The 21,176-nt window shown below is 42.5% G+C and overlaps 1 long non-coding RNA gene across 1 annotated transcript; it reads left to right on the top strand.

Moving 5' to 3' along the window:
* Positions 1-14,995: 14,995 nt before the first annotated feature.
* LOC310683624 lies at positions 14,996-20,203 on the top strand. The gene is made up of 3 exons (XR_014514452.1): positions 14,996-15,139; positions 18,224-18,574; positions 19,941-20,203. It is a non-coding gene; the product is annotated as an uncharacterized lncRNA (long non-coding RNA).
* Positions 20,204-21,176: the final 973 nt, after the last annotated feature.

The following is a 21,176-nucleotide window of genomic DNA, read 5'->3' as shown; positions in this document are numbered from 1 at the left end:
TAAAAATAGCCTCAGCTGCGCCTGCTTCCTTTTTCCTTCCCCCTCTTTTTTGTTTTTTGAGGGGGAAGGGGAAATGGCACAAAAAGCATAGAAATGTGGCTGGCAAGTCCATTTTAAAAGCTAATAAAAAGTCCCCAGCTATGCAAGTCACCACAGTTCATTTAATCCAGTCTGTACTGTGTTAACAAAAAGAGACACCATTTTTTATTTGCAGATTGCTGTGATTATTGTTAATAAAGCAAGTTAAAATGGTAATTTGTTTAATAAATTATATACCACTTTTTACCCCCCCCCCCCAAAAAAAACCTGCAAACATGGTTCAAACGTTACTTGTGCTGCAGAATATGTGGGAGAAAATGGAGTGACCCATGAGGGAAATAGAATTACAGCAGTACATCAGTTTTCAAACCGGAAGACCAGAAGACCGTTCGAGTTCCAAAACATTCGAAAACCGAGGCTTAAAGGGCGGTCTGCAAATTTAATACAGCGGTACCTCAGCAGAAGCCGTTTGATTTCTGAGGCACATTTGAAAACGGAAGCATTTACTTCCAGGTTTTTGGCGTTTTGAAACATTAGTCAACGGAGACATTTGAAACCGAGGTACCACTGTACTGTGTACACAAGTAGATCTGAGAAGGGGTTGGAGATATATGGTGCTAGCTTGCTGCTGAACCTGCCATGCCTAAGCCATTCTGAGCTCTTTGAAGACAGAGCTTGGGTGCTACCCAATAAGGGTTTATAAGAACTGTCACATACCCTGCAAAATTGTCTTTGAGAATGATCAGGAACATACCAGAGAGTAAATTCTATGGAACTCTGTGGGACTTTCTGTACTTTTCCTTATATTAGAGGAGGGTTGTTTTTTTACTAAAAAATCAGGTTAAAATTTTGGGGTCATCCTATTCACGGATAGTGCATGGGGGGGGTGATTGGCCGCTGCTGCAAGTCGGAGATTGTCAGTGGATATTGGGTGTGCTATTGGTGGCTGCGGTAAGGGCTGCTGTTGATTGGCTGTTGCTGCGTCAATTGGGCAGGCGGTTGGTGTCTTCTCCCAGAGAGGGGACAGACAGTAAGTGGCAATAGCAATTTTCTGCTATTCCCCCTAAAAAAAGCTCAACAACTCTGTGCAATCCTCTCCAAAAGAAAAGGCTCAACAACCCTGGGCAATCTCTCCCCATTTTCTTCATTTGTAATCCCCCAAAATAGGAGGCATCTTATACATGGGGACTTGTTATACACAGAAAAATACGATAGCTCTGAGTAAAAATGCTTAGGATTTCAGTGTAAGGCTGCACAGCCTTTGCCCAGTTACCTGGGAGTAAGCTCCATTGAATACAGTGGGACTTCTCAACAGACAGTGTTAGGTTCCATTTACAATTAAGAAATGAATGCTCCACGTGTTTCAAAAATAAAATAAAAATGGCTGCCTGCTGAAGCATTGCATTTAAAGAATTCAAAGTGGATTGGTAACATTTTCCTTCTAAATTATAGGAAGGGCTTTGTACGCCAGCTTCGGCATTTCCTTCATTTGGTGCAGAAATTTCATTTTCAGCATAAAAAGGACTCTGTTTTTGCACCTACACACATGCGCCTGCAAAACACTTTTAATTGTTCTGCAAGATGTGGAGGAAGAAGGGAATACCAGGAAAACAAGGACATTCTGTAATTCTGGGACTGTCCCTGGAAATTAGGGACACTTGGGGAGTATGTTGTCAAGCATTAGTAGCATGTTTTCCTACTCCATATAAAATTATTAGTAGAGACATCACCTTGCCAACAAAGGTCCGTATAGTAAAAGCTATGGTTTTCCCTGTAGTGATGTATGGAAGTGAGAGCTGGACCATAAAGAAGGGTGATCGCCGAAGAATTGACGCTTTTGAATTCTGGTGCTGGAGGAAACTCTTGAGAGTCCCATGGACTGCAAGAAGATCAAACACATCCATTCTTAAGGAAATCAGCCCTGAGTGCTCACTGGAAGGGCAGATCGTGAAGCTGAGGCTCCAATACTTTGGCCACCTCACGAGAAGAGAAGACTCACTGGAAAAGACCCTGATGTTGGGAAAGATGGAAGGCACAAGGAGAAGGGGAGGACAGAGGACGAGATGGTTAGAGAGTGTTCTCGAAGCTACCAGCATGAGTTTGACCAAGCTGCGGGAGGCAGTGGAAGACAGGAGTGCCTGGCATGCTCTGGTCCATGGGGTCACGAAGAGTCGGACACGACTGAACGACTAAACAACAACAACAACAAAATTATTAAATGACTTTAACAGAAATTCAACGTTAGCAAAATTATTAAGGTGCATGGAGTCTGCTGGATCAGGCCAATGGTCCATCTTGTTCAGCATCCTGTTCACACAGTGGACAAGCAGATGCCTGTGAGGAACCTGGAGGCAGGACTTGAGCACCAGAACATTCTCCCCACTTGCAGTTTCCAGCAGCTGATATTCCCACCTCCAACCCCTGGACCTAAGAATAATAAATTATTATTATTATTATTATTATTATTATTATTATTATTATTATTATTTATACCCCGCCCATCTGGCTGGGTTTCCCCAGCGACTCTGGGCAGCTTCCAACAAAAGATTAAAAATACATCTTTCCCAGGAATAATAATACTGGCTTATTTTACAAGATTGCCGTTAAGATGACTTATGCCAAGTACTTTGAACATGTAGGGGAAATGCTGCAGTTATGATGTGCATATCTGGGTTACATTTTCTTTTGAGGAAATAAGGATAGCTCCATCAAGCAGGATATTTAATAAATTACCTTCCAAATTTACCCAGAAATGGTTTTTAGATCTATGCAAGCAGATGTCTTACATTATGATGCTTTCGTGTAGGCGGGAGCATCTTTTGGCAGGAAGAAGGAGAAAATCATTCTAACTACATTTTGTTCTGCATGCTTAGTGACATCAAGTCTATTCATCATTTTCTCCTGAGCTATTTTGTTCTCCCGATTGGGGGAGATACTTTTAGAAAGCTCAGAGGAAGGGGGCAATAAAAGGCTAGGCTTGGTCCATCCATGAAATCCCTCCCCATGATCTCTCCTCATGAGACTTACAATACTAGTTTTAGTTTTTTAAAAAATGACTGGGAGGATGTTTGTGCTTCTGCGCCTTTGTGACATCCTCAGGCAATCCCACCCCTCTTTTCACGGCTATTTTTATCATTCTATCTTCCAGCAATGGTAAATATTCCAAAACTGCCAAATCAAGAGGTTGCTTAGCAACCAGCAGAGTCTATTCACCAATATGAGGTTGAAGAGGCATTTGAGAGTTGTCTGAAATGGAAAGATAAAGGGGATGTAAATCCAGACTTCCACCTGAAGCTTTCTGGTGACAAGGTCACACCCACCAGTCACGACCAGTCGTAGAAGAACAACAAACATGTCTGGATGACCTGGGCAGCAAGTAATGATGGCCAAGCTTGCCAGATATGGGAGGAAGGAATAATGGCAGGGCTTAGAAACAAGCAAAACTCTCTCTCTCTCTCTCTCTCTCTCTCTCTCTCTCTCTCTCTCTCTCACACACACACACACACACACACACACACATATACCAGCATGATGTAGTGGTTAAGAGCAGTGGACTCGTAATCTGGTGAACCGGGTTCGCTTCCCCTCTCCTCCACATGCAGCTGTTTCTCTGAAGTCTCTCAGCCCCACCCACCTCACAGGGTGTCTGTTGTGGGGGAGGAAGGGAAAGGAAAATGTTAGCCGCTTAGAGACTCCTTAAGGGGAGTGAAAAGACGGGATATCAAGTCCAAACTGCTCCTCCTTCTCCTCCTCTTCTTCTTCTTCAGAACACCAAAAATGCTCATTCTGCAAGGAATCTCCTATGCTACACCAGTAGAAATGTGTATAGCAGCCTTCCTCAACATGGCCCTCCCAGGACTACAGTTACCATCAGACCTGCAGCACAGAAAATGATCAGGGATGATGGGAGTTGTAGTCCAGAGCATCTAGAGGGCACTGAGTTGGGGGAAGGATGGCATGTAGACATTTAACCAGGAAAAAGAAGCTGCCTGATGCGGAGTCAGACCGTTAGTCCATCTAGCCCAGTATTGTCTGTACCACCTGGCAGCATCTGTCCTGTTTTTGTCTGTTTTTAACTATCTGTAGCTAGACCTTCTGCATGCAGAGCATAAGTGGAAGAGAGCCAAAAGAGTGGCAGGTAGAAACAGGGAGCTAAGGGAAGAAAGAGGGAATGAGGAAATATGGAGAACGTAGAGCAGGACCAAGTATGAAAAGCCTTAAGAAAAGGAAGCCCAAGCAAGAGGGACATTAGAGGCAAGGGTGCCTAAGAGGGGAGGTGGGTGCTTGACACAACAGATGGGTGCAAAGGAGCTAAAAGAAAGAAAGAAGGGAAAGCAGAGCAAAAGGGAAATAAATGTGGGGCAAATTTGGCTGTGAGAAGGGTCACCGGTGCTCACAGACCTATGGCATGTCTCCATGGACATTCACTTCAGTTGTTGGATAGCTCACTAGTTTTATTACAATGACTATCAGACAGACCTGCTCTCATGCCAGTATAGATCAACTTTTTAAATTTCAGATGGCATAATAATCTTTTTTTATATAGTGAAAGTAAAATTATGCACTTCGTGCAACATGCAAATTGGCACGGACTGTGCTCATAGTCTTCATTTCAGCTTATCTTTTTATTGATTGTACCTGAAAGAATCTATTTTTCCCCCATTGATTTTCACCACAAGGGTGAGCCCAAGACAATATGCTGCCTGAGGCAAAGGACAAGATGATGCTCGATCCCATGTACAGAAGCCAACAAGGCTGAGGTTAAACATTACCTCAATGCAGATTATAGGGAGTGCAGCTGAGGAAACAAAGGATAGGCCATGTGACACACACAATTCCATCTGCCTCAAGCCCCTCAGCATTTGATGCCTGAGGTGACTGCTTCACTCTGCCTAATGATAGCACTGGCCCTGTTCACTGCCATCTACAACTGCTAACTCAGGCAAACAAGGATTCTCAGTTTTTCACTGTTGTTTTTCATATTGTACAGTAAAATATACATGCAATACAGGTGCTAAACCTTCAGTTATCTGAAAGAATCTTGTTTTACCTGGTTGGGGGCAGATTTCTTTCCTACGTCTTCCTGTGTATTATGCCCAGTGTTGTTGCTCTAGGGCTTTGCCCCTGGTTTTAATATTCTAGCCTCTTTCCAGCTTCTTCTAAGCACCTGCTCTGCTTCATATGACACTATCGATATATTCTATATCTTTTGCAAACTCTTCAATATCCTAATTTAAGCATTCGAAATATATAAAAAAAATTAAAAAATGTCCAGTAGCACCTTAGAGACCAACTAAGTTTGTTCTTGGTACAGTGGTACCTTGGGTTAAGAACTTAATTCATTCTGGAGGTCCGTTCTTAACCTGAAACTGTTCTTAACCTGAAGCACCACTTTAGCTAATGGGGCCTCCTGCTGCCACTGCACCGCCACTGCACGATTTCTGTTCTCATCCTGAAGCAAAGTTCTTAACCCGAGGTAATATTTCTGGGTTAGCGGAGTCTGTAACCTGAAGCGTATGTAACCCGAGGTACCACTGTATAAGCTTTCGTGTGCATGCACACTTCTTCAGATACACTGAAACAGAAGTCACCAGACCCTTATATATAGTGGGAGGGTGGGGTGGGGGTTTTTTTTCTCAGGAGGGTAGTAGGAGATGGGTGATTGACTCAATGGGTATGGTAAACCTGTTGATGACTGTAAATGACTGCAATTAGTCCTACAGGAAAAAGCAAGGGATAGTATGCAGATGGTTAGCATATGTAATGAGACAGGAATCTAATTTAAGCATATTGATCTGAAAGCAATCTTGAGTTAAGACACTAAAAATGACAGGTTTACTTGTGACACCATGCACACCCAATACACGCAAGCCCCCACATCACAACTGCAACGCATGGACTCTCTTCTGCAAATGGAAATCAATTTTATGGCGCCAATGTGCCATCACAGGATAACACCCTGTCTTCACCCATACAAAAGCTACCCAAATATATATTTCAATCTCATTTTTGAAAGGTTTTTGCTTTGCCCTCTTCCCTAATATAAAGCAAGAATTTCTAGAAATAGCTTTTTCCCCCTCCACCAGTGATTTTAAAAAGTGGGTGAGTCATATCTGAAGTAAAGAAGGATAAAGAGATGCTGCAAATTAAAAACTCAACAATCAAGACCACCTGAACTTTTGTGCCAGTTCTACAGAGCATTCAGAAAATGGGATTTTCAAGGGAGGGGGGTGGCATTTCTGTAACTGAAAAAGTGCAGAGCAGTGTCAAGCCTGCCTTCAGAGCTGTTAAATGAAGATATTATTTTCAGTAAAGCAAGGCAATATGTCATAGCGAGCCAGCTGTTGGGCCTTGTAGAATTCATTTTAATGTGTTTGACTTTGGTTTAAATGTTGAAGTAAATGCTAACATAGATAAAGAATGATTCATTCTTGTCAAAATTTTGTATACGAAGACTGGTTTGCCGATCAGGGGATGCTTTTGATTGTTTGGCTGTAGGACCAACTGCAAATGAGATCAGACATATTTGGGGAGGGTTTTTTTATCATTAGCAATGATGGCTATAAGCAAAGGTGGCTGGTGCTCATTGGAGATGATAGGGTGGAAGGCATAGAGACCAACAGTAAGTGAAGCCAATGGCAGGCACTGTGGAAAGCAATCTTGCTGAACTATAGATATATTTGGTACAATCCATCAGGACCCTTCTGAAGTTATTACTTTCATCTAATTATTATTTGAACTTATTCAACCCTTCACCAAATGGCCCCAGGGTGGGTCGCAAGAATATAACAATTATAGTAAGTGCAGTGTGCAATTAAAACCATAGATTTGAATGAAGATTTAGCACCCAACTGCCTAAGGAAGCCTTTTATACCACTCCATTTTCAAATAAAGCAATGAGCTTATATAGCTGAGAAGTATATAAATATGTCAGTAGATCAATCCCTGGGTCCATTACATATTGTTCTGTCTACTTTATGTAGACCCCAGAGCTCAATTTTGTAGTCGAATCCTCTGGATGTTTCCAGGAAGAATTAATTTTGACAGACAGACAGATACACATGCACACATTTTGTCAGATTAAGATAAAAATGTGGAAGTCAATGTCATTTTGTATACAGTAGTGGGCGGTGGGGAAAATCAGAGAGGCTCCTGTGATGCGCTGGAGATAATCTATATTAAGACTTAGTCAAGGTTTCAGAGGATAGATTTATAAAGTCCTATAAAAGCTATTTTACTCTTTGTGATCCATTATCCCATGGATGGGAGACCTGTGTCCCTCCAGATGTTCTGGACTCCAACTCCCATCAGCCTTAGCTCTCACAAAAAATGTCAGGGATGATGGGAGTCATAGTCCCACAACATCTCAAAAACCACAGGTTCACCACCCTATTTTCAGCACATTAACTGAACAAAGTTTGCAGTGCACTATTATAGTAGGATATTATTTTGACAGAAATCTCTGATCTTTTGGAAAGACCTCTACAGTCCTCTTACATTAACTGAAAGGCAATGAATAACAGTTTAGCAGGGGACTGACAGAATACATACAGTGGTACCTCAGGTTACGTACGCTTCAGGTTACATACGCTTCAGGTGAAAGACTCCGCTAACCCAGAAATAGTACCTCGGGTTAAGAACCTTGCTTCAGGATGAGAACAGAAATCGTGCAGCGGCGACAAGGCAGCAGCAGGAGGCCCCTTTAGCTAAAGTGGTGCTTCAGGTTAAGAACAGTTTCAGGTTAAGAACAGACCTCCGGAACGAATTAAGTACTTAACCCGAGGTACCACCGTATATATAATGTGAAGAAATATATTTCTCATTTCTTGTCTACTGCTATCACTGTTGTCTTTCCCAACTTTGAGACTAGCCAGCCTTGGACAATGGCCTTTCGTTAGGGTTGGGTTCTGTAATGCAACAATGGTGTGCTTAATAACCATCAAGTTGCTAAACCCTTCTGAGCATAACAATGAATGTGGCATCTATAGAGTATTGCATATTTCCTTGAAATCTTGACCATCGTCATTCCTCACAAAAATACAGAATAGAAAAACATGGAAGCTGAATCGCAGTGGTAGCATTTGTAACATATGGGAAGGGTAAGCGATCTCTTCACCCACAGGCAAGATCAGACAGCTGCAAATTGCTCGCAAAGCCCCATTTTCTCTGTTCAGCACTGCATCACTCAGTGGCAGACTGTATGCAAAAGGCTCCAGGCTCAGTCTTGGTTCTCCAGTTAAATAATCTCAAGCTGTAGGGCTGAGAATAATCGCTCCTTAGGATCTGGTGAGGCATTGGACATGTGACCTGAGCCAATACGATGCAGGTTTTGCACATCAATAGTAATCTAAGGCACATGCATTTGACTTGCACTATACTGTGTAACTCCACAACAGGCAGCCAATTGTTTACAGATGTTCATAGAGGAAGTTCACATACAATGTTTTCCATGGAATAATCGCAAATATTAAATTATATACCGAGCATGTGACTCCTATCAGCAGACTGAGTGCCTGTCTGTGCCTCTGCATAGCATCTGAAGTCATTCTCAGTTACCAAGGCATGTTTTTGTCTCTTAATCACAAAAGGCAATTGACTAACAATGGCACTCTGTTGTGTCATCAGCATGCAGAGGGCACATTATTTCCAGCTTGGCTCCTTTTTCTCGGTGATTGTCTTACTCTATAAGAGACAATGGTGACAGATCGTAACAGCAATAGTTTGGCATATTTAGCTTATCAAGAAATAGCTGCAGTTATCTCATGAATGACGTAATTTATGGAGACTCTGAGAATCAAGCTGGGTGGGGTGACATTCCTATCATGTCTGCTATCGTATATCATCACCCTTAGTGTAAGCATTTTCTAAATTTCTATCACCCTTCACCTCCCACATGTTACACCACTTGGCATTCTTCCACATCTATTAAAAGCTTAACTGCCAGAGATTTCATACATTTCAGATTATTTTCATCAAATACCCATATGGCCTCTAACTTCATACTTGAGATTAAATATATCAAATAGATGAGCAGATAGCTGTATGGATTCTTGATGTCATTACTGGAATTAATGAGATTTTGGAAATATCCTCCACGAGAGCAGAGAAAAAACTGTTCGGCTTAAAAGATAATATGTTCACAGCAGTTGATATGTAAGCAGAAAAAAAGATAAATAAGTAGATATGCATGAAAAGGTAGAGTTATGTAAGCATGTGGATCTAAGCACAAGTCAGTTGGAGTTGAATTGTTGGATGGACGTGCTGACAGGAAGCTGACAGGAAGGTCAGAATAATTATTTATTGCTACAGTTTGTAAGACTATCTTTCATCAGGCCAATTTGCTCCCAAGGCAGTTTCCAACAATGCACAAAATACCATAATGCAAAAAAATATAGCAATTATTAAAACAGCCCAATTAATAAACAAGGAAGCAATGTGTCTCCGTTGACCACCAATGTGCATGAGCTGTGTCTTCTTGACTCAGGCGACATTTCCTAAGGCCAGAACACTAAGCAACTAGTGATGGATAACTGGGTGTTGTCAAGAAATCCAAAGTTATTTGGAGTTGGAATTATTTGAGTTTTTGTTTTCTTGTTGCTTATGTTTTATAGGATTTATAAGCTGCCCCATCACTTCTCAGCCTTTTGGCTAAGATCAAGTGTAGTATGTCTTCTGTTGAGGACTATATATTAAATGGATTTGTTGGAGCTGGGAGATGGAATAGGGGCTTGCTCCATCCACTCCATGCATCAACCTAGTATTGCAATGCCTCCAGGAATGGTGTGCGCACACACACACACACAGATTTATAAGCTGTTTGGGGGGCTAATTATCCTTACAATATTGAAAGTTAGAAAAAGAACAAGGAACAGCAAAGTTTATTAAAAACCATTGTACAAAATTAAAAAAATAGATAAATAAAAAGAACTACATCTTAAAGTCCTTATAGCCGATTGAAATATTATGGCATCTTGGCATATTTTACAGAAAAGCCATCTGGAATAGGTAAGTCATTAGTGCCCACTTAAGGTAAAGGTAAAGGTACCCCTGGCCGTACGGGCCAGTCTTGCCAGACTCTAGGGTTGTGCGCTCATCTCACTCTAAAGGTCGGGAGCCAGCGCTGTCCGGAGACACTTCCGGGTCATGTGGCCAGCATGACAAGCTGCATCTGGTGAGCCAGTGCAGCACACGGAACGCCGTTTACCTTCCCGCTAGTAAGCGGTCCCTATTTATCTACTTGCACCCGGGGGTGCTTTCGAACTGCTAGGTTGGCAGGCGCTGGGACCGAACAGCGGGAGCGCACCCCGCCGCGGGGATTCGAACCGCCGACCTTGCGATCGGCAAGCCCTAGGCGCTGAGGCTTTAACCCACAGCGCCACCCGCGTCCCTAGTGCCTACTTAACAGCCTGCAAAGTAGGAGCCACTTGCACACATAGTAATGGGACCATTGTTGAAAATCTCTCCCTCCCTCCCATGCCCACCAATCTACTGGCAGGTATACATGGACAGCTGATTTTACAGCGCAGGAAGGCTGGTACAGGGTAAGGTAGACTTTCAACTAGCCAGTGAGGAAATGTTATCAGTTCCTAGAGATTTGTTTAATTTATAGTCCCAGAGTGAATAGCTATGCACTAAGTTAACTCTGAAACTGACCTCATTTGCTGATCAAGATGCTTCAGAAATTGTTGTTGTTGTTGTTGAAGTGAATTGGTAAATCTTCATTTACTGCTCCAGATCAGGACTAGGTCTCTTGTCTACAAAGTTTATTGCTATACTGGGATTAATGAGAATGGAACTGTCTTTTGTAAAGTCTCCAGTTATCATCATACATCATTCTCTGTTAATTATGACAACCTTGCAGTTGTAAGGATTTTCTGTATCTTCTTCCTGCTGTGCTTATTCGACAATGCAATACTAATGAAATCTTTTTCCCTGTTATGGAACATTAGATACAAGAAACTGACGGTGTAAAACTCTATCACAGTATTTACATCCCGTTCCTGCTGCTTACGCTTTTATTCCCTTCCTTCCCCAGCCCCCATTTTTTGGGAGGATGCTGCTATTTCTCAGATGACAACACAGTTCAGCTAGGGTTGCTATTCTAAAAGCAATTTATTGCAGATGCATACTCTGAGTGTGAAGCAAGCTGTGATTTAATTTTTTTAGAAGTTTGTATTTCCATGTTAAGAAAATCTTCGAGGAAAGTTCCCAGTTTTGTTTGATGCTGTAGCTGAGTTTCTCTCTTTGGCAGTTTCTAATTATTGTGGTTATTAATATTCTGCTTTCAGAAGCAATGGGATGAATAAAAAAACTGATTCTTCTTGTAATAAAAATTGTCCAGACCAAAAATAAGGTTCCAAAGCTTTACTAACAGAACTTGTTGCAAAATAGACTTACAACAATAATGATACATGCAGATAGTTACATAAAATACTGTGTGCTTGTCCAAGCACAGGTTCAGCATCTTTAAAAAATGAAATTACTTCAAAGAGAACTGAAATCAAAACTCTTTCTCTCCACACAGACACCATTACCTTCCTGAGGCTGTGTTCTTTCCAGGAGAGAGATCATTAGCACACTTTCTCTCAAGTGGCTTGAGAACAAAGACTAGCTCACACAAAATGGCGCTTTGCAACTGAATATCTTACTCATGTTATCTAAGGTTACTGTAAATACCACATGAGAGCTAGCAGAGGCACATTCTTAGTTAATTTTCAACCTGTCAGGCACTCAGAGAGCCTCTCTTAGCTTCAGTGGGATTTTTCATGTTCCCTTTTGCAATACACATGAAGAGCCATTTTCCATTTCCATGTACAATTAAACCATTATATTTAACACTCATTGGCAGTTTCTTGCAATTCACCGGTAAATTCTACAGTAAAATTGCTGGAAAGCATATTTTAGTGTTAATATCAGTGCAACTTATGTTTCTGAGCTCATATTTTGAGAAATGGTTTTGAGGAGTTGAGAGATGTTGCCTTTTTATGAGCTGCTGTATGCTTCATGGTGCACACATCTATTTTCTACTGAGATTTTGAAAACATTGCCACTCATTGCATACAGTGAATTTAAATACCCAATCATTATTTTTTTCACATATTAATGCCTGTACTTGTGTGCATGATCTTTTTATGATTACAAAACATTCATTTTTAGATGAACTTAGAAGATTTATTCCTCGCATCAATTTTATTACCTTGCAAACATCTTGAATCCATCATCTTTAATTGTTGCTTTTATTATTTAGTATAGATATTTATTGCCTTCTCTATATTTTTGCAATTTGTTGATTTTATAGCCTAACATTTAGTATTGTTACTGGATGACATTAAAATCTCCAGCTAATATATTTAAATAAATGAGGGAGGAGGAGATTTGTGGCACCCACTGCATTTGAATTATACTGCCTAACCAAGATTTGAATCATAGGCGTTCTCCTCTGGGATTTTTCTTTCTTCTTTCTTTTTTTACATAGTCATTAAATATAATTTTATGCAGTATACTCATTTCTTTCCATGTCTCAGCTAGTTTCTGCTAAAATAGTGATACATTTCTATCCTTATCCTGAAATTTTCTATTTTAAATGGTGACAGACCTTTTACGACAGTGATATAATCAAATCCAGCTCAGATCAAGGTCATAACAATGAGACGGCTAATGAAGGGCTGTGATAATCTCTTTTTTCCACGCTACATCCCACATTGTGCTCATTAATTTTAGTCAAAGGCCTGATAATTCCACTTAATAATCTGGAACAGGGTGTTCTTCAAGATAGAATTGTGAACCTGGACGTTGAGATTAATAGGTTGCCGTGGTCTTTCCCTGTGCTCTGGCTAACTGGTATTCATTTATAGAATCATAGAATCATAGAGTTGGAAGAGACCACAAGGGCCACCGAGTCCAACCCCCTGCCAAGCAGGAAACACCATCAGAGCACTCCTGACATATGGTTGTCAAGCCTCTGCTTAAAGACCTCCAAAGAAGGAGACTCCACTACACTCCTTGGCAGCAAATTTGAATTTAAATCAAGCATCTTGTGAAATCGTCTCCATTTAAGATCTGCTATACTGTTGCATCTTGTGGTCATCAGATTTCATGCTGACTTGTATTTGCATTTTTCCATGGCATCCATTGTTCACCAGAGTATGAGTATTTATCAGATGGAAGCAACTTGGTTCAATACAGCATTCTATTTCTTCATACATAAACAATCCACAGACAGAAAGAAGCACACTCTCGTTCAGATCTCAGCTTGTGGACCAGGAGCTACATACTGGTGGTCACCTGTTCTTCCAGAGCCTGATTTCCCATATTCTCCCCCAGCCTTGCAATATACACATTGTTACGAGACTGGATTGATATGTAGTTCTGATCAGATTGCCAGAGCCGTAGATTTCAAATGCTGATGAACTGGGGGCAGGTGAGGAAACTGTGATGGTTTCTTTTTTGCTGCCTCCAACAAATGATCTATATTGTCAGGACTGACTGCACTGAGCATCAGTTGAGTGACTACATCAAACAGATCTTCACACACTAATCAAGAGAAATTTAAGCTGTGGTCTAAACCACTGAGCCTAGGGCTTGCCGATTGGAAGGTTGGCGGTTCAAATCCCGGCGATGGGGTGAGCTCCTTCCTGAGGCTGGAATGCTGGAATGTGTGCTGAGGAGGGCAACCAAGATGATCAAGGGTCTGGAAACAAAGCCTTATGAGGAACAGTTGAAGGAACTGGGTATGTTTAGCCTGGAAAAGAGAGAGGACTGAGAGGAGATATGATAGCCACCTTCAAATATCTCAAGGACTGTCACATACAGGGAAGAGAGAACAAGATTGTTTTCTCCTGCTCTGGAAGGTAAGTCCTGAACAAATGCATTCAAGCCACAAGAAAGAAGATTCCAACTAACCATCAGGAAGAACTTTCTGATGGTAAGAGCTGTTAGTGGAATGGAATCCCTCAGGAGGTGGTGGACTCTCCTTCCTTGGAGGTTTTTAAGCAGAGGTTGGATGGCCATTTGTCACGGATGCTTTAGCTGAGATTCCAACTTTGCAGAGGGGTGGACTACATTACCCTTGGGGTCCCTTCCAACTTTCTAATTCTATGATTCTATGATTCTATGATCACCAGTGCACCATAAAAAGGTTGTCGGAAGGGCCCTTTGTGTCTGTATGTGTTAAGGGTGTGTATGTGTGTGTTTATGTTAAGGGTGTGCAATTGTGTGCATGCCTGGTCTTTCCCACTTTAGGGTCAGTTTTCCATTAGGGTAATGCACCCCCTTACAAATAATGGGACTTACGTCTGAGTACAGAATGTGTAGTACTGCAATCCTCCTGTTTGCCAAGCTTACTTTTGAGAATGATGGGCACTACATACATCTGACAGACACCAGAGGACTCAAAGAAAGGTTCTCTCATGCTTTTCAGCTTTCTTGGTTTGTTTTAAATGTGAGAATCAGTTTACCATGAGCAATGGGATATATCATTTGGGAAAGAATGAGAGGTATTAGTTAGGGAGCTATTTTCATTTATTAACCTGATTCAAAAAGCCTTTTTATGTGCTCTCCATTCCTTATTGACTTTCTGCACAAAGCATAAAACTTAAAGTCTTATTTTAAATGGCCTATCACATCTATATCATTTAGAACCTACCTTGTAGATCTTTTAGCCTCTCTGCTCTGTTTTTATGCTGAGTCTGCTGTCCTTTGGCTTTTAATAATTCTCAGTTTTATTGCTATTGTTGTTTTAAATTGTTTGAGCTGCTCTGGGAGCCTTTGGACTGAATATTGGGTTATTCAGTCCTTCTAATAAATAACTAACGGGCTACGTCAAGTTTCTTTTTCAAAGAAAGCAAAATATTGTTTTCCATTTGATCAAGCACATAGAATACTTCCAGCCCAAACACTACAGATATGCAAAGCAGGTGGAAGAAACAGGAAGATGTGATTGGTGGAGATACTGCTGATGTCACAAAGCACCCCAGTTCTAACTGAGCAACCCAGTATACTGACACAACTCATTTACTAGATAATGTTGTCAGCCCATGGCCCAAGCTGAGAGGAAGTGGGGGTTCTGCAGTCACCACAAAATGTGAATCCCACATCAGAGGTAACGTTATGTGTCATTTGATGGTGCATGATCAATCTATTTAAAGCTTGTAATAGCAGGCGGGGCGGCGGGGGGGGGTCTATGCAGATGATCAGCATAGGGTCTGCAGCGTGCAAGGAGAGACCTTAACCCCAGGCCACAGTCCTGATGAAATAATAATAATAATAATGCATATATTCTCTTTTCCTTCCCCTTCCTCATTTAGTTCCCACAACAACCCCATGAGGTAGATTAGACTGAGAGTCAGTGACTGGCCCACAATCACCCAGTAAGCTTCACGGCTGAGGGGGGATTTGAACCTGGGTCTGCCAGGTCCTAGTCCAACACTCTAACCACTACACCACACTCGCTCCCAAGTTGTTGGCATGGGAAGAAGCTGCTCTTGGTGGAGTGGATATATTGTGTTGGGATACTGCCAGGGAGAGAAAGTCCATCATGACTCCACATCGTCTCCGGACGTCCATCGATCTCCCGTAGACACGCAGTATCAGCAATTAGCGACACGAGCTCCAGAAATAGCTTGCCACATTCCAGAGCCGTGCACGCTCTATCAGCAGATAATGCACAGCGAAAGATGCAGCCAGGAGACCATTATTTACAAGTTTATTCAGCGTTGCTCAGAACAAAGAAAAACATGACTGCCTGCTTCAGTGTTTCCAGCAGCGAGAGAGAGAATGAAAGCAAAGACACAACAGAAACATCCTGTGAAACAGGAAATGCGCAGGCTGTGACACAAACATCCTGCTCCCTTTTAAGGTGGAACGGAAATATCCTAACATATTGTACATTCACAAAGTGGTAATGGGACAGTGTGTGAGCTTTTTATTATGATACCTGTGTTTCGAATATTCAAAGTGTTTCACATACATTACATTGTAATTCAGAAAGGCCCTTGCCTCATTGGTAGCACTTCTGGTTAGGATTCAGAAAGTCTCGGGTTTCTTATCTGTCATCTCCAGGCAAGGGTGGGAAAGACTCTACTCTGAAACCCTGCAGCAAGGGTAGCCCATATGATGCTCTCCTAATGTTGCCAGACTACAGCTTCCATCACCCCACACCATTGCCATGCTTGCTGGAGCTCATGGGAGTTGGAGTCAAATAGCATCCAAAAGTCACCACCACATTGACTACTTCTGCCCAGGAGCCTTGCTGTCAGTCAATGTGCAGACCAAACTGAGTCCGGTGGGCCAATGGTCTGATCTGTTATATGGTAGCTTCTTAGGTTCCTAACTTGTAATCATCACAGCAGCCTTGTAAAGTTTCCACCACAAAGGAAACTTAAGGCCTAGATTTTTTAAAAAAGAACACCACCACCACAAAACCTTAAAAGTCTTACAGGTTTGTTTTTCTCCTGAAATGAATTATCCTGAGTGAAAAACAAGATGTCAGTTCAGGCAGAGCTGTCTTCCCAGACTGTCTTCTTTTTAAGACGAGTAAAATAATGGTGTTCAGCCAGAGCTTGAGGGGATACACTTTATTAGGAAAGGGCTTTAAGGTGGTTTTTCTCTAATTGTCTTGCCTCTCTCTCTCTAAAAACTACATCTATCAACATTCAGTCCACTCTATTCTAGGTTCTGCTGTTAAGCACTTCAGGCAGGGAATTGTTTTAGAGGTTTTCAGAAAGTGCTAGCAACAATGCATATTTTTATTTTTATTTTTTTAAAGCATTCCTACCATGATCTTCAGCTGGAAAGGCTCCCAGAGCACCAGATGAATTAAAGAAAGAGCATCCCTGACCTCAGACAGCCCCTGAACTATAATGTAGAAGACACAACACAAAAAGAAAGAAAAGCTCTCCTAATTACCAATGTACAGTTTTATACATTGACCAGTAGCAAAGGGCTATGGCTCAGTGTTAGAGCATCTCCTTTGCATGCAGAAGTTTTGATAACCAGCACGTCCAGGTGGGGTTGGAATTGCCCCCTGCCCAAAACTCTTGAGAGCTGCTGCCAGTCAGTGTAGACAGTTCTGAGCTGCATGGACCAAGGGTCTGTCTCAATATAACGCAGCTTCCTATGTTACTCATGAAAACAGTTCAGGGAGAGGAGGAGCCAAATAAATAGAGATGGTGTCTCAGCAGAGCTCTATAGCCCCATCTCTTCCCTCTGCTGCAGCCGGATGGGATGTTGAAGAAGGAGCCACATGGAAGGGCTCTCTTTGCAGAATCAATGGAAGATCCCTCCTTCCCATCTGTACTTCAGCCTGATGGAATAGCTGGTCTGGGTGACAGCCTGTGTGTGTGTGTGCTGGGTTGCTCAACAGCACAGAAACTGTTAACTATTTTATTATTATTTTATATATGTTGGAAGCCACCCAGAGTGGCAGGGGCAGCCCAGCTAGATGGGCAGGATACAAATTTATTACAGTCGTACCTTGGAAGTCGAATGGAATCCATTCCGGAAATCCGTTAAACTTCCAAAACGTTCAAAAATCAAAGCACAGCTTCTGATTGGCTGCAGGAAGCTCCTGCAGCCAATCGGAAGCCACAGAAGCTCCGTCAGATGCTCAGCTTCCAAAAGAATGTTAAAAAACAGTCACTTATGGGGACAGTCACTTATGGGGTTTGATTGTTCAGAAGCCAAAATGTTGGAAAACTAGGCTGTTTGACTTCCAAAGTACAACTGTATTATTATTATTATTATTATTATTATTATTATTATTATTATTAAACCGCTTGCTGCAAGGCTCATTGAACTACAAAATGCAAAAACAGCAAGACAGATGTTGCCCATGTATTATGGTTGCCATACCTCCTTAAAGCACATACCTCCTTAAAAACATCTGTTTTTAAATACATGTTTTTTAAAAAAAGGATACAAAAGTCTTGTGGAAACCAGTCTGAGTTCTCTGCATAAGCATATGAAAATTCATCATGTTCAGCAAAATGCCTTGATGTGTCTTAATATAAAGTAAAAAAACCAAACAAACTAGACCATAAATACTGTACCATGCAACAATGCCCAGCTAACAGCACATCAGGTAGATTCTTCAAAACCAGAATTAAATTGGGTAAATTCCTTACTACCATGTTCATCCTGCTTCCATGTGGCTTCCACTACTTGTAACACTTTTGCTTACTTGAAGGAGTATACAGGATGATCCACAGATAAGGAATCTACAGTCGGCAAATGGAAGAGGGTGACGGCGCTAGAAACTCAGTTGAGCAGCCCCAAACTATCCAGAATGTACACATAGTAACAACACAGGAAGGGCAGTCTACTCATCCTTCTGGCAGCCGGAGAACTGCTGCCGAACACCCAGCCATGGATTCCCCATTGCTACCCCAGGTTCCTGTAGGCGAGAATCTTACTGGGGAGCGAGCGCAATGCTCTGCGAGAGGAGAACCAGCTATACATCTTCCCCCACCCATTCAGGATTCGACACTGGCAACATGTCAGCACATTGTTGGTCTCCTTGGACAAATCACTGATCAGCGTGAGTACGAAGTGCTTTGTTTAGATACAACAGCATTTCATTTGCTTGCCTCCTCCAAATCCAAAGGGGCTTTTGGTCTGGTTTCAATCAGAGACACATCTCACATAGCCCTGGAAAAGTTCTAGAACATTCTGCCAGTTTCCATTGATGCTCCTTAAGAGGTTCCTCTGGATTTCACAAAGTGCATCAGGGTCTTAAATAACAACAACAACAACAACAACAATTTATTATTTATACTCCGCCCATCTGGCTGGGTTTCCCCAGCCACTCTGGGCGGCTTCCAGCAAAATATTAAAATACAATAGTCCTTCAGATATTAAAAGCTTCCCTAAACAGGGCTTCCCTAAACAGGGCTGCCTTCATATGTCTTCTGAAAGTTTGGTAGTTGTTTTTCTCTTTGACGTCTAGTGGGAGGGCGTTCCACAGGGTGGGTGCCACTACCGAGAAGGCCCTCTGCCTGGTTCGCTGTAACTTTGCTTCTCTCAGTGAGGGAACCACCAGAAGGCCCTCGGTGTTGAACCTCAGTCCAGGCAGAATGATGGGGTTGGAGACGCTTCTTCAAGTATACAGGACGGAGGCCATTTAGGGTTTTAAAGGTCAGCACCAACACTTTGAATTGTGCTCGGAAACATACTGGGAGCCAATGTAGGTCTTTCAAGACTGGTGTTATGTGGTCTCGGTAGCCGCTCCCAGTCACCAGTCTAGCTGCTGCATTCTGGATTAGTTGTAGTTTCCAGGTCACCTTCAAAGGTAGCTCTTTGTAGAGCACATTGCAGAAGTCCTAAGCGGGAGATAACCAAAGCATGCATCACTTTGGCGAGGCAGTCCGCAGGCAGATAGGGTCTCAGCCTGCGTACCAAATGGAGCTGGTAGACAGCTGCACTGGACACAGAATTGACCTGTGCCTCCATGGACAGCTGCAAGTCCAAAATGACTCCCATGCTGTGCACCTGCTCCTTCAGGGGCACAGTTACCCCATTCAGGACCAGGGAGTCCTCCACACCTGCCCACCTCCTGTCCCGTAAAAATAGTACTTCTGCCTTGTCAGGATTCAACCTCAATCTGTTAGCCTGTTAGACTATTAATATAGTCCATTCTCACACATGGTCATTTGAAACACAAAAAGGGGTTACATATGTAATACCAAGAAGCCTGTGTTATCTGGTGGGGCAGCTAACCTTCATACCTTACTGGGGGGGGGGGGATCTAACTAGTGGATCTCCTTCGTACCTTGCTGTGGGAGGGATGAGTTTAAGGAGTTTGGTGCACCATTTCTGCTTCTACTGGGCTTGGCTATTTGATCGAATCACAGGCTTATTTGCTGAAGGAATATAACTGACTGTGCAATGCCCTGTCTTCTTGGCAGAGGACGGCATCATGAGAGAACTGCGGGTCATGCGCAGAGAGATGCGGCTTTTGAAAGGTGAACAGCGCAGGACCACTGCCAGAGTAGTCTCCGTGGCACATGCCTTTGAAGCATTCAAGGAACAGTTTCAGTGGCAACAGGGTTGAAGTCACATGATTCCTTCCTATGCATGCACCTTCAGCCAACCGTTCAGAACTTTTGGGTGCTTCCCTTTCTCCGTGGATGTTGTTCAGCCATGTTTATTAAAATCTTCACTGTACAAACTACTGCCCACTTGACTGGTGATCAAAAGTCAGAAGACTGGCTGTCTATGAGTCTGTAAAATTCACCCTACTAGAGGTGGGGGTAAGAGTGTATACTTTAGAGTAAGATGCTCTTGGAGTGTAGAACAGGTGATTGAATGGGTGGGGTTGGGTGGGAAACTTGTGCATCTCCCAGTCTACAGTTGCCTGTAACACAATGAGTTTTTCATCTCTACTGCTTTCCTACCACTGGAGCTACTCAGAAGTAAGCTCCATTACTTCCAGGGGGGGGGGAATCTGTTTGCAATCCTGTTGGCTCAGAAAATGGTGGGAACTTTGTTCTATAATTTCCCCATGGCTTTCATGGATGACACCATGTGAAAAACCTTGAGACAGTATTCTAGCATACAGTTATTTAGGGAGGGGTAGAACTTCTGGTGGGGGACACATTGTGCTCCTTCTGGGGTAGTTGGTCCACCTTTGGTCCCCACCCGGCACTCAGCTCTCACCTGTGGCTCCTAAAAGCTGCCAGCATCTGGCAGTGGCCACATCCCTGGAACAGCTTTGACTGGCCGACTAAACCAGGTGAGGGTAGCCGATGGGTCTCAAACCCTTGGTGAGTTGGGGACTTCCCCAGCATGTGGAGACAGGTTTTGGCAAATTGAAAAGACGAGGCCAATAGTGGGTCAAGAAAGCGGTTTCTACATCTGCTGTAGAGGGAAGTGAGGAGCAAATGGGGCTCATCTACCTGGGAAGGTAGCCCAACTAGGAGTTAACCTCTGATCCTAAACCTCCGCTGCCTTGCGGTATATCTTCAGGAGAAAAAGAGGATAAGGAGTCAATCCTACACAAATGCAGAGTGGAGTCCCAAAGGCTGTTGGATGGTGCCTTACAAGTCTGAAGACAGAGACCACCTGAATGCTGAAATTTGTAAGTCACTCTCTTTGGGAGACTTTTTGGCAGAATAGGGGAATAAAATGCTTTAATAGATTAA

The sequence above is a fragment of the Podarcis tiliguerta genome (assembly GCF_965153285.1).
Source record: "Podarcis tiliguerta genome assembly, chromosome: 1".
Lineage (NCBI taxonomy): Eukaryota > Metazoa > Chordata > Lepidosauria > Squamata > Lacertidae > Podarcis > Podarcis tiliguerta.
This window is presented reverse-complemented; position numbering and strand designations above follow the sequence as displayed.